Here is a 16,589-nt window from a genome sequence, read left to right as displayed (position 1 = left end):
CATCAAAGAGGATATATGGGTGGCAAATAAGCAAGTGAAAAGATCTTGAACTTCACTAGCCATGGGGGAGATGCAAATTAAGACCACCATCAGATATTACTACATATCTATCGGAACAGCTACAATAAAATTTAAAATAGTGACAATATCAATGCTGGCCCAGATGGTAAGAAACCAGATATCCTACATTGCTGGTGAGAATATAAAATGGTACAGCCACTCTGGAAAATAGTTGAGAAGTTTCTTAACAAACTAAGCATACACTTTTTATATGACATAGCCATTATAATCCTGGACATTTGTGCCAGGTAACTAGAAGCTTTAGTGCACACAAAAACTTGTACATGATTCGTTATGGCAGTTTTACATGTAATAACCAAGACCTGTGAGCAACCTAAATGTATTACAGTATAAGAATGATTAAACAAAATGATACATCCCTACCATAGAAAACTACTCAGTAATAGAAAGGAAGAAACTCTTGATACATGCAACAACTTGAATAGATCTTAAGGGTGTTATATTGAGTAAAAAAAGCAAATCTCAAAAGATCACATATTGCATGATTCCATTTATACAAAATTATAGAGACAGAGACTAGACTAACAATTGCCAGGGGAGTAGTGGGTGTAACTCTAAAGGGTAGCACGAGGGAGTACTTTGTAGTGAGGGAATGATTCTGTATCTTGATTGCAGTGGTGGTTATAGGAGTCTACATCTGTGATAAAAGGTATAGAACCACACACACACACACACACACACGCACACACACATTTTTACTCATGTCAATTTCCTGGTTTTCTTATTATACTGTAGTGAGGTAAGATGTTAACCACAGGGGGAAACTATGGAGAAGAGTACATGAGAACTTATCTTTACAACTTTGTATGAGTCTATAATTATTTTAAAATAAGAAGTTTTTGTTTGTTTGTTTGTTTTTATATTGTTCCATTGCTTTCTGTCCTACATGTTTTCTGATGAGAAATTTGCAGTCCTTTAAATAATTGCTCCTCTATAAGCAACAGGTCATTTTTTTGCTGGCTGCTTTCAAGATGTTTCCTTTGTTCCTAGTTTTCAGTGGTTTAATTATGATGTGTCTAGTGTTGATTTGTTTGAGTTTATCCTATTTAGAATTCTCTGAGCTTCTTGAATCTACAAGTTTGTCTTTTGCCAAAGTTGGAAAAGTGTCCCACCATTATTTCTCCACATGTTTTTTTCAGCTCCGCTCTATTTATCTTCTCTTTCTGGGACTTTGATAATACAAATATTGTCATCATTTTCTATCACCATGAGTCTTCCTTCTGAGAGACATCTTTACTTTCCTAGAATTCTCATCTTTGGGCCAAGTCTGCATTGTTCATCTCCAAGCTGGAGTAACTCCCGTACACTCACCTTCTTTGCATTCACTCTTGGGTTCCCAAACTTGCCACCTAGCTGGCAAGTGGTCAGAATGAGATTTCCTTCACAATCTAACAAGAACATCATAATCTGTGGATTTCTTTAATCTTGCTCTTTTTTTTTTTTTTTTCAAGTTGAAGCTAACCTATTGAAATTCTTCTGTCAGGGCAAATAATTTCTCAGCCACCGCATCTAAGAGTCTCTCTATATTAGTCAACCCTGTTGCCTTTTTACTGAAGTGCTCTTCCTGGATTTCTTTGTCCTCTTACACTCCTTCTCTGAGCCTTTCATCCTCCTTCTTTCCTCCACTGACTCCTCATTCCTTTTGTCTTTTTTTTTTAAGTTTTTATTGAGGTATAACATGCATACAGCAAAGAGCGTAATTCTTAAAGTTAGAGCTTGATGGAGTTTTACACACATACCTGTGTATTTGTGACCACCACCCTGAATGAGACAGAGGACACTTTAAGAAACTCCCTCATATTCCTTACCAGTCAGTCCGTCATCCTCCCCTGATCCTCAGTAATCACTACTCTGACTTTTATCAGCATGGATTGCTTAGCCTGTTCTAGAACTTTATATAAATGGAACCATATAGTATATGCTCTTTAGTCTGGTTTCTTTCACATGTGATGTCTGGTAGAATCATCCACGTTTTTGTGTCCATGTGTAGGTCATTCATTTTTGTTGGTAGGCAGTATTTCACTGTGGGAATATACCATGATTTGTTGATCCATTCCACTCCTGATGAACACTTGGGCTTTTTCCCCTTAGGTGTTGTAAATTCAGCACCCGTCAGTGTTTTGTCTTCATTTTTCTTCAAGACATCTCACTCCTCTTTAAAATGACCCAGAACAATAGGCGTTCAGCCTTCCATGGAACCTGCCCTTTCCCAGGGCTAGAGCAGCAGCTGAATCACTTTCTGACATCAAGTTATCTGAAGTCAAGTTATCAGTCAAAACACACAAAGAGGGGAAGTGGAAGTCAGCATGAAGCAGTGTGTGATCAAGCAATTGCAGACTTTAGGAGGCATGAGGGGGAGTTTCAGGGCCTGTCTCAGAGCTGTAAGGTTCTGTGGGCCAGAGTCCTTGGCCAGGGGGAGCAGGCAGTGGCAGACAGCTCATCGCCATTGCTCCCTGGAGCCCGACAAGTCTCTAAGCTGGGGTTGGGCTCCCTGGCCTTCTGCCTGGTGCCTTGAGGCAACCAAAATGAGAGCCCAAGAGAGCCAAGAGCCACAAGATTGTTTTTGTAAGACTTAAAGGGATTATGTCATCCATCTAGCCCTGTTTGCCCGAGGGAAGAACCTCAGGTCTCCTCCCTCAGGATCCTCAGATACATCTTCCCAGGAGAGGAGTAGGGGAAAGAGAAGAGAAAGTGGAGCCACTGGACAGGCCGGGGCAGCTGGGGATGGACTTTGGACAATAGTTGACAGGCAGCTGCGAAGGGGACTCCACCAGGCACGACTCAGGGAAATCCAGATGGGTAACCTGAGTGATGTTTGTGAATGCAGTAGGGCTACAAAGCTGAATGTTTATGTGAATATAATCAAAGAAAGGGGGAAAGATTTGGGAGAGAGACACCCGAGAAAACCCCAAGAAAGCCACAAGACCTAGATGAGAACTGCCCATCTGATAATGACTGGGTGTGCTGTGGGGTTAGTGTTTATTCCAGACAAAGCCAGTGCTTTCCTGAGATCTGGCGACAATTTGGGGCACATATATTTAGGGGGAAGGGCAAGCCCTGGGCAGAGGCTTTGAGTAAGGGACCCGGGTTGAGCCTCAGCCTAGTGGTCCTCTGCTGTCTAGCCTCGGGCAGCCCTCTGTCTCCTGGGCCTGCAGAATCTCTGCCTGTGGATGGCAAGTGGGCCAGCCTACCTCCATTGGCCCTTCTGGGCTTAAGAGGTCCAGCCCTCAGGTCCAGACTTGCTAAGGCACTGGTCACCCACCTTCACAGTGACCTTGTCAGCACACACTGAGCCACGCCCCATTGCTTCTGAGATATACTCAAACCTACAGCCAGGTTTGCTTTGGTTTCTAAACTCTGACTGTGGAAAAGGAAGTCATTTTAGAGTCAAATCCTCATAAAACTTCTCACATTAGTGGGCATCGATTTGCTTGATGATTTTGCAGTTTATTTTGAAGCACAAGTTCGTATCTGGGAAAGAACCGTTGACTCCAGCATCCTCAGAGAAGGTTGGTTTGAGATGCTGATCGGGTCACTAAGAGAAGGCAAAGAAATGTAACACACTGCCTGGCAATGCCAGGGGTTGAAACAACCACCACAAACCTAAGGGATGCAGGTAAAACTCAATCATCTTCATGTTCTGTCAATGGCTGTGCATCCTTCAGACTCGGAGTCACTGCATTGAAACGATGCAATGTTTGTGAACATACTGTGCCAAAATCAGAAAGGGAGCTGGTGATGACAGAGATACTTCACAGGTGCTGTGAAGAATGTGAAGATGGAAAAAAACACCATTTCCAAACTCAGGTCTTATTTTAAATATGAACATGTCCCTCCATCACCAGTTAAATAGATATTTAACTATTCTTTCTACATTCCTAAATGTTGATCAAAACATTGCTTACAGAACTTCTGATTGAGAAAGTCATCTACAGGGTTCATCTTAAAATCAGTATATGCTGTCCCTCTAATCTAGAAGAACATGAACAAAAGATATAACTAGACCCAACCTGTAAATCCCTGGAATGAGCTTCTATCCAGGAAGAAGATCACCACACACAAGATCAACAGATCCCAGCCTGCCCCTTGACCAGGCCTCGGTGCCCCAGACTTCAGTGTAGACCCCTGTCCTGTCATCAGCTGCCTTGAAGGGGTCTTATAATCATGTCCTTAAAGTCTCTGTGCCCCTTGCTATGTGAGAGATTCAGATGACTTGATGACCAGTTCATGGCCACCTGGTTGCAAGGTGGGCTTTTAGATTCCAAACAGGGACCACAGGGCCAGAGTGCAGGTGTGTGTATGTGTGTGTTTTGTGACAACAAAAAATAGCAAATCCACATTTGGGTTCTTTCCTTTCCTCTTCTCTCTCCTTCCTCACTGGTTACTTCCATCCATCAAGAGCTTCAAGCCCTTGGGCATAGAGGGTGTTCAAATGGGTGAGGGCCTGGCTTGGTCTCTGCCCTGGGGAACAGCTGCCTCTGACATTCAGAAACCCACAGCTCAAGGACAGAGTTTGCTCTCCAGCTATTTCTTCATCATCACCCACTTGTCCCTCAGATTTGACTCACTCTTCATTTTTGGGGGCGGGGGGGGGCTGGTATTCGGGTTGGAAGGGAATAAGGGGGACAGGATTGTGAGGAAAGTTGTTCTCTATTTTCAAAATAAAGAACTTTAGCCTCTTCACTTCCCCAAATGAGGCTTTCCCTGCAGGCACATTTTCTGGTTCAGCGGCTGCCCAAGAAGCACAGTGAGGGTCATCTCCAATCACATCTCTCTGTTCTCTGAGATCTGGCTTCCCAGAGACTTGGAATGGCCATCTGAAAAGGAGCCTATTGGAGAAGTGAAGTTCTACTGTAACACATTGCAAGGAACTTTTCCGATTCTTTCCTCTTCTGAGATAGGTTCCCATGAGTAATTAGTGGAAATAAGCAGGCTGTCAAGAGGGCATGGCCAGGAGGGTGGCATGTAGCGGAAGGTAGCCTGGGGTAGACCATCGATGAAATGCAGAAATTAACCCAGGAGTCCAACAAGACAATAGGATCTGATAGGATCTGAGGATTTCTCCTCCAAGTGCTCCTGGCTGTGCTGGAGTTCCCTCATCCCTTTGGGTCTTACATGCTCAGAGTTGAGAGAGTCTAACTCAAGACTTAGATTTTTGGTCCATCATAGATGCATAGCAACCCCAATTGCAGAAGGCAGGGGGGAAAATCTACATTACAAGTCGTGACAAGTTCTCTGGAAACATATCCCAGATGCTTGCTTCTATAAAGAAATACTCCTCTCTCAAATCAGGGCTCTTTTGAGTGCACCCCAAGGCTGGCCAGGGTGGTCCTCCATGTCTTTCTATCTATGTCAGGGTCTAGATGCCTGTACCCACTGTGAGGCACGCCCCTTCCCACTGCCGAGAGACTGTTGACAGCAGGCCAGTGTACCCTTTCTGAGGCCAAAACTGAAACAATAACAGCAACAACGTAAAACCCCCTTTCTGAACCACAACTCTGCCTTGGAGTGTAATTTTTGAGAATATACTTCTCCATTCCTTGAATGGTTACCTTTGTCTTGATGGCCCTGCTATTTATGTGCTCTGAGAACTCTCTGGAAATCCCTTTTCCAAGAAACGCGCAAGCTCTTCAGGGACCATGTTTACCGAATCAACTGTCTCAGTTATATCTGAAGGGGACTGCAGGTCAGATGCTTCCAGCACAATCAGGGTTTCTGACACGCCTCAAGGGCCCATGTGTCTTGTTACCACATTCCAGCCACGTAGACTCACTACGTCTCACATCCAAACCTCGAAGCTTAGCCTAACTTACTCCCTGACATTTTCTCGCCTTGTGGTCTCAGAAAGGAGTTTCCACCCAGCCGCTGAGATCTGGGAATTAGAGAGAAGGGAGCTGGATCAAGTCCTCTGCTCAGGACACCTGCAGGTGGAGACCCTTTTCTTTCAGACCCACCCCTGGAGCTACAACACAGGACCTCTGAGTCACCAAACAGGCCCCTTGTGAGGTAGAGAAACAAAACAAAACAAAACAAAAAGTATCCTCAGGCCCACTGGAGGAAATGGCTGTCATCATGCGGTTGTGGTCTGAGGTAGCTTCCCAGCCCAGGGGCCAGTCTTGTGGTACAGTGGAAAAAAGGGGGGGGGGCTCTAGGGCCACAATGACTCTATCCTGGCTCCATTAGGCATGAGCAGAGATCATATGCTCACTGAGTCTGTTTCTTCAACTGCAAAATGGGTTCTTGAAAGGATGGAGATAACCTATGACCACATGTTATGGGGTCAATAGGTTGTAGCAGCTATTGGCAACGATATCATTGTGATCACCGTTATTGTTATCATTGTCATTGCTGGTAAGCCTTAAAGATCTTTGGAAAATAGCTCCTAGGCTATAAACTATAATTTCCAACTAAAATCCTTCCTGGGCCAGAGTAATGTTAGGTCTAAATTTTTCAAGCACTGGGTCTGACTATAGAGATTTTTAAATGCTGCACATTATTGTCAGCAAAGATTATAGGTTCTTCCCCGGTGTGTGATGCATGTATGTATGCACACAAGGCCTCCTGTGGACAACAGAACCAACCGTCTCCTGCAGCTCCTGCTAACTTCTCATCAGAAACAACAGAGACCAGGAGACAGTGAAACAACATCCTTAAACTGCTCTAAGAAGTAAATCGTCAGCCCAGAATTCTATATACAGTGAAAATATCCTTCAAGAATAAATACAAAATAAAGGCAATTCAGATAACTAAGAGAATTCATCATCAGGAGACCTGTACAATAAGAAAAACGAAAGTTCTTCAGACTAAAAAGAAATTATACCATTGGAAATGGTGAATTTCAGGATAAGTATAAAAGACTATTTTTTCACTTAATTTATTTAAACTACATATGATTGTTTAAAGAAAAATCTGTAATGCTGTCTTGTGGGGTTTATAATTATGTAGATGTAATGCATATGAAAATTATAGTGTAAAGAATGATTGGGGGTAAAAGGATCTATACGATTGTAAGGTTTCTACAGTTTATGTAAAGTGGCACAAACTTAACTCTCACAGATTGTAAAAGGAAAGGAAATACATTGTAATCTATAGGCAATCAACAAAAAATGCAAAAATGTATAGCTAAAAAGTCAATACATACATTAAGAAGTAATTCTAAAATCTATTCAAATAATTTAGAAAGAAATTAGGAAAAGAGGAAAAGAGGAGCAGAAATTAGAGGCTGCAAACATAAAACAAATAGTAAAATAGAAGACCTATCTCCAAATCTATCAATAATTACATTGAATGCTAATGGACTAGAAACTCCAATGAAAAGCAAAGATCATCAGAATGGATAAAAACACTTTCTGTAAGAGACCCACTTTAAACAGAAAGAAACAGATATCCTGAGAGAATGAACGGAAAAAAATACCATGAGACTAGTAAGCATAAGAATGCTGGCATGGCTGTATCAATATCAGATGAAGTTAACTTCATGATAAAGAGTGCTACCAGGTATGGAAAGGGACAGGTCCTAATGATAAGCACCAATTCAACAGGAAGATATTACAATGATAAAGGTATGTGGGCCTAATAACAGAGCTTTAAAATACGCAAAGCAAAAATGGCAGAGTTAAAAGGAGAAGTAGACAATACCACAATCATAGCTAGAAATGTTAACACCTCTCCTCAGTCACTGATAGAAAAACTAGGCCTAAAATCAGTAAAGACATAGACTATCTGTACAAAACCATCACCACCTTGACCTATTAATAATTATAGAACACTACACCCAACACCTGAAGGATACACATTCTTTCCAGATACACGTGGAGCTTTTGTCAAGATAAAACATATGTTAGGACATAAAATGTCTTGATAAGTTGAAACGGATGGAAATCCTACAGAGTATTTTCTCTGTCCAAAGTGGAATTAAATTAGAAATCAATAACAATAAGAAATCTAGGATGACCCTAGATATTTGGAAATCAAATGACACACTTCTAAATAACCCCAAAGAAGAAATCATAAGGAAAATTAGAAAAACTTTTGAACAGAATAATAATGAAAATACAACATAGTAATATTCATGAGCTGTAGTTAAAGCAATGTTAAGAGGGAAATTTATAGTTTTACATACTTACATTAGAAAAGAAGAAGGGTCTAAAGTCACTGTGTTCAGGTTCTAATTTGAGTCTAAAAAAATGGGTAAAGAAAGAAAGAAGAAAAAAGTAAACCCAAAGTAAGTAGGAGTAAAGAAATAATAAATATAAGAACAGAAATAGATGACATAAAAACAAAGAATAGAGAAAACTAACAAAACCAAAAGTTGGTTCTCTAGAAAAGATCAACTCTAGTTAGACTAATCAAGAAAAGGAGAGAGAACGCAAATTATCAATATTAGAATAAAAGAGGGGTCAACACTGAAAATGCTACAGATATTGAAAGAATGGTAAGAAAATATTTAAAAAACCTTACACCAACAAATTTGACAACTTAGATGAAATGGACAAATTCCTTGAAAAATACAACTTACCATAACTCATGTTTGATAAAATAGAAATCTAAATAACTCTACATCTATTTAGGAAATTGAATTCATTATAAAAAAGTGTTCCCCAAAGAAAACTTTGCTCAAAATAGTTTCATTAAGTCTAACATTTAAGAGAGAAATAATGCAAATCTTTCATAAACTCTCTTAGAGAACAAACAAGGCAAGAATACTTCTGAATTTATTTTATGAGACCAGCATAATTCTAATATAAAACCTGACAAAGACATTAGAAAAAAGTAAAAGGGACACAAGTGCAAAAATTTCAAACAAAATATTAGCAAGTTGAACTACTTATACATAAAAAGGATAATACATCATACTTAAGTAAGCTTCATACCAGAAATGTGAGTTTGAGTTAATATTAGAAAAATTAATCAATATAATTTAGCCAGTTAACAGAATGATGGAGAAAATTATATAATTATTTCAATAGATACAGAAAAAGAATTTGACACTCATTCATAATAAAAACTCTTGGAAAATAAGGAATAAAAGAGAACTTCCTCAATCTGATAAAAACAATTTATGAAAAACCTACAGCTAACATCATACTTAATGGTGAAATATTGGGTGCTTTCCCCCCAATATCAGGAACAAGACAACGGTATCTACTTCCACTAATTCCATTCAACGTTTGAACCAGAAGTCTTAACTATTGCAATAATGCGGGCACAAGAAGTAAAGGCATTAAGATTGGAAAAGAATTATAACTAACCCTACAAATGACATGATTGTTTATGTAGAAAATCCTATGAAATCTACAAAACAATTACTAGAACTAATACATCAATTGAACAAGGTTCAAGGTTAATATTAAAATATCAATTGTATTTTTATATACTAGCAGCAAAAATTGGGGGGAAAAACCTTGAAAAACAATTCCATTAATGTCATCAAAGAATATAAAAGACTCAGGAATAACTTTAACAAAAGAAGGGCAAGATCTCTATTGAAGACTACAGAACATTACTGAGAGAAATTAAGGAAGACCCAAATAAATGGAGAGATACATCCATGTTCTCAGATTGGAATCAAGTTGTGAAGATGTTTCAGTTCTCTACAAATTGATCTATAGGATCATGGCAATCCCAACCAATTCTAAAGTTTGTATAGACATCCAAAGAATACCTAAAATAATCTTGAAATAGAAGAACAAATTTGGAGTGCTCAAACTCTGACCTGAAAACATAAAACCACAGTACAAGACAGTGTGGTACTGGCAGAAGGATTGACGAATAAGTAAATAGATCTGAATCGAGAGCCAGGAAACAGGTCTTTACTTAGAGTCCTTTGTCTTTTGATAAGATGCCAAAGCAATTCAATGGAAGAAAGAAAAGTGTTTTCAAAAAAAATGGTGCTGTATTAACTGGATGTTCATATGGAAACAAACAAACAAAACCTCAACTCCTTTCTCACACTACGTACAAAGATTAATTTGAAATGAATCACAGACCTAAATGTAAAGCCATAAAGCTTTTAAAGAAAAACATATGAGAATAACTTCATAACCTGGGACAGGTGAATGTTTGATAAACAGCAAAAAACATAAAAGAAAAATCAATAAATTAGCCTCTATGAAAATTAAAAAGTTCAGCTGATAGAAGATTCCATTAAGAAAATAGAGGCGAGGACTTCCCTGGTGGCTCAGTGGTTAAGAATCTGCCTGCTAATGCAGGGGACATGGGTTTGATCCCTGGTCCGGGAAGATCCCACATGCCACGGAGCAACTAAGCCCCTGTGCCACAACTACCGAGCCTGTGTGTCACAACTACTAAAGCCCGTGTGCCTAGAGCCCATGCTCTGCAAAAAAGAGGAGCCACCGCAGCAAAGAATAGCCCCCACTCACCACAACTAGAGAAAGCCTGTGTACAGCAATGAAGACCCAACACAGCCAAAAAAAAAAACTAGAGGCGAGTGTATATTGGGAGAAAATATTTGCAGAACATCTGAAAAGGAAATGATATCCTGGATATATAAAGAACTCTTTAACTCAGTGATGAAAACACAGTGCAATTAAAATGGACGAAAGAGCTGAATGACACTTCACAAAAGAAGGTATTCAAATGGCCAATAGGGGCGTGAAAAACACTCAACCATTACTCATCAGGGAAATGAAAATTAAAACCACAAAAAGATACTACCACAGACCTACCTAAAATGAAAAAGACTGATATCACCAAATGTTACTGAGGATGTGGCAACTTCTTATAAAACTATACAAACAGCTACCCTGTGACCCAGCAATACCATTCCCAGGTGTTTTCCCAAGAGAAATGGAAACATACATTCACAAAAAGACGTATACAGGGATGTTCACAGCAGCTCTATTCATTGGAGTGGAAAAACTGGAGACATGTCAGCTGTTCCTGGGTAGGAGAATGGATCAGCAAATGGGGATATCTTAATAAAATGGAATGCTACACAGCAATAAAAAAGGAACAGACTATCGATACACACAACAACAGTGATGGATACCAAAACATTACACTGAGCAAAAGAAGGCTTACAGAACAGTACACTCTCCTCGTGTTCACATGAAGCCCTAGACCAGACAAAACTCATCTACAGTGGAACAAATCAGAATTGTGGCTGCTCCCTGGAGTGGGAGGCTTGACAGAAAAGGGGCATGGGAGAATTTTCTAAGGTGATGGCAACATTCTTTATCTTCATATTGGTCAAAAGTCACCTCAGGTAGATGTGCGTGCTTTGATGTATGGAAATTACACATTGAAAAAACCTGCAAACTCAACTCAATAAATATTTTGAGGACTACAAAACATGGTAAAGAGAATACAAAAGCAGACATGGAGGAAATTAAAATTTAGGAGAGAAAAAAATGAAGTTTTAAAAAATGAATAGCTCTCAATTTCACCAAGTTAATTCAAAAAATTTTTTTATTAAAGAAATGAAGTCTGAACTGTTAACAGTGACACCCACTGGGGAGTGAAATGGAAGCAAGGGCTTCAATTTTTCCCCTTCTCTATGTGTTCCTTCTTGGCCAGGCATTTACTGGCTTCTAGTTATAATTTATTTTAAATTTAAAATGTCGTGGTTCCCAGATGCATCTATATCTGGATCATATGCATACTCTTTGCCCAAATCACATGCCTGAAAATAGTAAGACATTTTTTAGAGTATCAGGCATTCTTTGATTTATTTATTATGTATTGATTGCCTAAGACCGATAAGGCACAGAGAACTTCACACGTCTACACAGTTCTCCTCACCTTCAAAGAACTCAGCTGGGAATGGAAAAATGTCCACAGCAGGCTGAAAGCACAGAAGGAGTTTTTAAAAAGGGCTTTATGAGTGTGTATGCATATATGATAGAGAAAAAAAGCCAAACAGCCTTCTCTCTTTTTCTCATTCACTCTCTCTCTCTCCCCTTTCTGTCTCTTTCCTATTCATCTATCTACCCATCACTGCCCGAATTTTCTCTGTATTAATATTCACGATGCAAGAGATTCAGGTGCAGTGTGTGTGGCCAGATGGACGCCTCCTCGGTGGAATTTTGAAGGGACCCAGGACCCTCTCTGGAAACATGTTAGGGTCTTTGAAGAATCTTTTGTGCCTAGGTCCATGTGCAAGTTTACAAACCACAGCCCAGTCTGTGGCTTCCTCGACCCTTCCTGCAGCCTGCGTGGGGAGAAATTGCCCTGGCAGGGATGTTTTCCTTTGTTCTTCCTCACAGCAGCTTTCTTCTGGAATCCAGGGTCAAAGGGATGACATTGGTCTTCTCTCTCCCCAGGGTGCCCTGATGCAGGGGCTGGTGGTACTTGGATGCTCAGGCTGCTTTCTACCGGGGCTCCCCTGCTTTCCCTGGAAGGAGGGCCTGGGAGGGCACAAGAGCCGCTGAGGGAGGCTCCTCTCAAGGGCCTGAGGGCAGAGAAAGAGGCTGAAGCCAGACCTTCAAGAAGCCAGGCCCTGTGGGATAGGGGATGCCGCCTACCCATCCTTCACCATGATGTCGGCAGGCTCAAACTCAAGTGCTACCCCAGGGAGGGGGGATAACTTTGGTACACCGAGATTAACCTTCCACTGAAAGCAATCAAGGACCCAAAGCAGAGACTATGCTCTGTTACACACCAAAATGAAGAGGGTTATAATTCTCACATCATCAAGCTGCAGACTCAGATTTCTACATCCTATGCTTACATGGAGGAAGTCTCATTAAAACAAACAAACAAACAAACAGAGACTTCCCTGGAGGTCCAGTGGTTAAGACTTCGCCTTCCAATGCAGGAGGTATGAGTTCAATCCCTGGTTGGGGAGCTAAGATCCCACATGCCTCGGGGCCCAAAAACCAAAACATAAAACAGAAGCAAGCGTAACAAATTCAATAAAGACTAAAAAATGGTCCACATCAGAAAAAAAGATCTTTAAAATTTTTTTTTAAAACACAGAAAAATCTCAAACACATAAAAACAAAAAGAAAAAACAGAACTGAACAAAACCAACAAAAGGACAATAATAAAAACAAAAAAATCCCCTCTGGTTTCCTTTTGGCTGTACTTCCACGTCCAACAGAAGAATGACAGCCAGTTGTCGTGGGAAGAGCTCTGAAGAGGGAGTCCAGAGAGTTCACCCTGGTTTCCTATTGTGTGGCCCAGAGTAGATCGCAGCCTTTCTTGGGACCTCCCTCTCCTCACCTGCAAAAGGGCCACCAGGTGAGTCCCTGAGGGCTCCTGGCTCCCTTGAGATGCCAAGATTTACAAAGCTGCCTTTGCAATCGCAAGGGACACATCTGTGAGATTCAAGAAGGTGTCTCACACACAGACATAGAGAACAAATGTATGGATACCAGGGGGGATGTGGGTAGAATGAATTGGGAGATTGGGATCGACATATATGCACTATTGATACTATGTATAAAATAGATAACTAATGAGAACATACCGTATAGCACAGGGAACTCTACTTAATGCACTGTTGTGACCTAAATGGGAAGGAAATCCAGAAAAGAGGGGATGCATGTATATGTATAGCTGATTCATTTTGCTGTACAGTAGAAACTAACACAACATTGTGAAACAACTATACTCCAATAAAAATTAATTTTAAAAAAAAGACGGCATCTCACAGGAAGGATGAATTGTAATAGCAACTGAGCACTTGCTGTCCACTAGGCCTCAGGCTAACCGCCAGTAGGAGAGGAGGATGCCATTTTACAGATGAGGAAACTGAGGCTTAGAAGGGTAAGTAATGTGCCTGAGTGAGTCGGAATTTGAACCCAAGCAGATGGATTTTTGGCCCAGGCATCGACTGGGGCTGAAATTGAGAAATTGCCTTTTCCATCATTTTTATTGGTTTGGTGGCCATACAAGCTGTTTTTCTGTTGTAACTATATCCCTGCTGGACCCATGTGGCATGTGGAAGGTATTAAACAGGCATGCTTCAGTGTTTGTCCTGATGGACATATTACACCTCTGAGAGGCAGGACGTTTTAACAGAGAAACACAACTTAAGAAAAGAATGTGTGTTGCTTTCTAGATAAAAGATAAGTTTTTTTTTTTTTTTTTGCGGTACGCGGGCCTCTCACTGTTGTGGCCTCTCCCATTGCGGAGCACAGGCTCCGGACGCGCAGGCTCAGCGGCCATGGCTCATGGGCCCAGCCGCTCCACGGCATGTGGGATCCTCCCGGACCGGGGCACGAACCCGTGTCCCCTGTATCGGCAGGTGGACTCTCAACCACTGCGCCACCAGGGAAGCCCTAAGACAACATCTTGAACAATAGAAAATTGAGTCCTTAATGAAGATGGATCCCAAGGTCTGCAGGGGCAATGGGTGGCTGTTTTCAGAAGAAGAAGGAAGACTTATCGCTGCTGACTCTTGTGTCTTTTGAATTTTGAACCATCAGACTGCATTCGCTTTTTTAGAAAATTGAGATATAATTTACTTGTCATAAAATTCACCCTTTTAAAGTGTACAATTCAGTGGCTTTTAGTGTATTCACAAGGCTGTGCAACCATCCCCACTATCTCATTCTGGAACATTTGCATAACCCCCCAGAGAAAGCGGGTACCATTAACAGTTATTCCCCATCTCCTTCTCCTTCAGTTCCTGACAACCATTAATCTACTTCCTGTCTCTATGGATTTGCCTGTCTAGGCATTTCATTTAAATGGAACCATAAATTATATGGACTTTTGAGACCAGCTTCTTTCTCTTAGCATCATGTTTTCAAGGTTCATCCATGTCTTAGCGAGCATTGGTATTTCATTCCTTTCTATAGCTGAATAATGTCCCGATGTTGTATTTCTTCATTTATCAGTTGATGGACATTATCATAAAGAACGCTGCTACGAACATCCATGCACAAGTGTTTGTGTGGACATGTTTTCAGTTCGCTTATATATGTAAGAGTGGAATCGCTGGGTCATACGGTAAATCTATGCTTAACATTTTGAGGAACTGCCAAACTCTTTTTCACGGTGGCTGCACTAGTTTTTCATTCCCACCAGCAATATATTGAGGGATCAAATGTCTCCACATCCTCAACAACACTTGGGTTTATCTTGCTTTTTTAATTTTAATCATCCTACTGAGTGTGAAGTGGCATTTTATTGGGGTTTTTACTTGCATTTATCTAATGACTAACGATGTGGAACATCTTTTCATTTGCTTATTGACTATTTGTATATCTTTTTCAAAGAAATGTCTATTCAGATCTCTCATCCATCTTTTAACTGGGGTATTTATCTTTTTACTGTTGAGTTGTAATAATTTTTTAATGTATTCTGGATACTCAACTCTTGTCAGATATATGCTTTGCAAGTATTTCTCCCGTTCTGTGAGTTGGCTTTTCACTTTCTTGATGGAGTCCTTGAAACACAAAAGTTTTTATTATGTTAAATGTATCTATTTTTAATTTAGATGCTTATGCTTCTGATAGCATATCTAAGAAATCATTGCCTAATCCAAAGTCACAAAGACTTATGTTTTCTTCTAACAGTTTTATAGTTTTAGCTGTTACATTAGGTCTTTGATTCACTTGAAGTTGATTTTTTGCGTGGTGTGAGTATGAAGTCTAATTACATTCCTCTGCAGGTGGATATCTAGTTGTCTTAGCATCATTTGTTGAAAAGACTATTATTTTCCCATTGAACTATCTTGGAACTCTTCTTGAATATCAATTGACCATAAATATATGGGTTTATTTCTAGACTATCAATTCTATTCCATTGTTCTATGTATCTCTCCTTATGCTAATACCATGCGGTCTTGATTACTGTAGCTTTGTAAAAGTTTTCAAATCTGCCAGTGTGAATCATTTAACCATGTTCTTCTTTTAAAGATTATTTGGCTATTCTGGGTCCCTTATATTTCCAAGTGAATTTTAGGGTTAGTTTATTGATTTCTCCTAAAAGGAGGTTGAATTTTGGTAGGCATTGTGTTGAATCCGGTGGTCAGTTTGGAGAGCATGGCCATCTTAACAATATTACATTTTACAATCCACAAACAAGAAACGTCTTTCCATTTATTTAGGTTGTCTTTAATTTTTTCAACAATGTTTTGCAGTTTACAGCATATAAAGTTTTGTACCCCTTTGATTAAAGTAATTCCTAAGTATTTTATTCCTTGTGATGCTGTTATAAATGCAATTATTTTCTTAATTTAACTTTTGGATTATTCCTTACTAGTGTATAAAAATTCAATGGATTTTTTTAAAATACTGATTTTGTATCTGGCAACCTTGCTAAACTCCTTTATTAATTCTAATCGTTTTTTAGTGGGTTCCTTGGGATTTTCTATATACAAGATCAGAGATAGTTTTACTTCTTTGTTTCCAATCTGGATGACTTCTATTTCTTTTTCTTGCATAAATACCCCTGCTAGAAACTTCAGTACAAAGTTGAATAGAAATAGTGGGAATGGATATTTTTGTCTTATTCCTGATCTTAGGCAGAAAGCTTTTAGTCTTTCATCATCATTAACTATGATGTTAGTTGTTATTATTTTTTTTTAGGGATTC

General features: G+C 39.8%; 1 long non-coding RNA gene across 1 annotated transcript in view; it reads right to left on the bottom strand.

Moving 5' to 3' along the window:
- The window catches only part of LOC309816066, an 87,616-nt gene that overhangs the window by 30,492 nt on the left and 40,535 nt on the right, over positions 1–16,589 (bottom strand). The window contains exon 3 of the long non-coding RNA XR_014295959.1: positions 8,208–8,259. This is a non-coding gene — a long non-coding RNA (uncharacterized lncRNA). The remainder of the gene's footprint in view (positions 1–8,207; positions 8,260–16,589) is intronic.

This window comes from Mesoplodon mirus, assembly GCF_964341445.2.
Source record: "Mesoplodon mirus genome assembly, chromosome: 14".
In the NCBI taxonomy this organism is placed as follows: Eukaryota; Metazoa; Chordata; class Mammalia; order Artiodactyla; family Ziphiidae; genus Mesoplodon; species Mesoplodon mirus.
The sequence above is the reverse complement of the archived record's forward strand: the minus strand, read 5'-3'. Positions and strand labels throughout refer to the sequence as shown.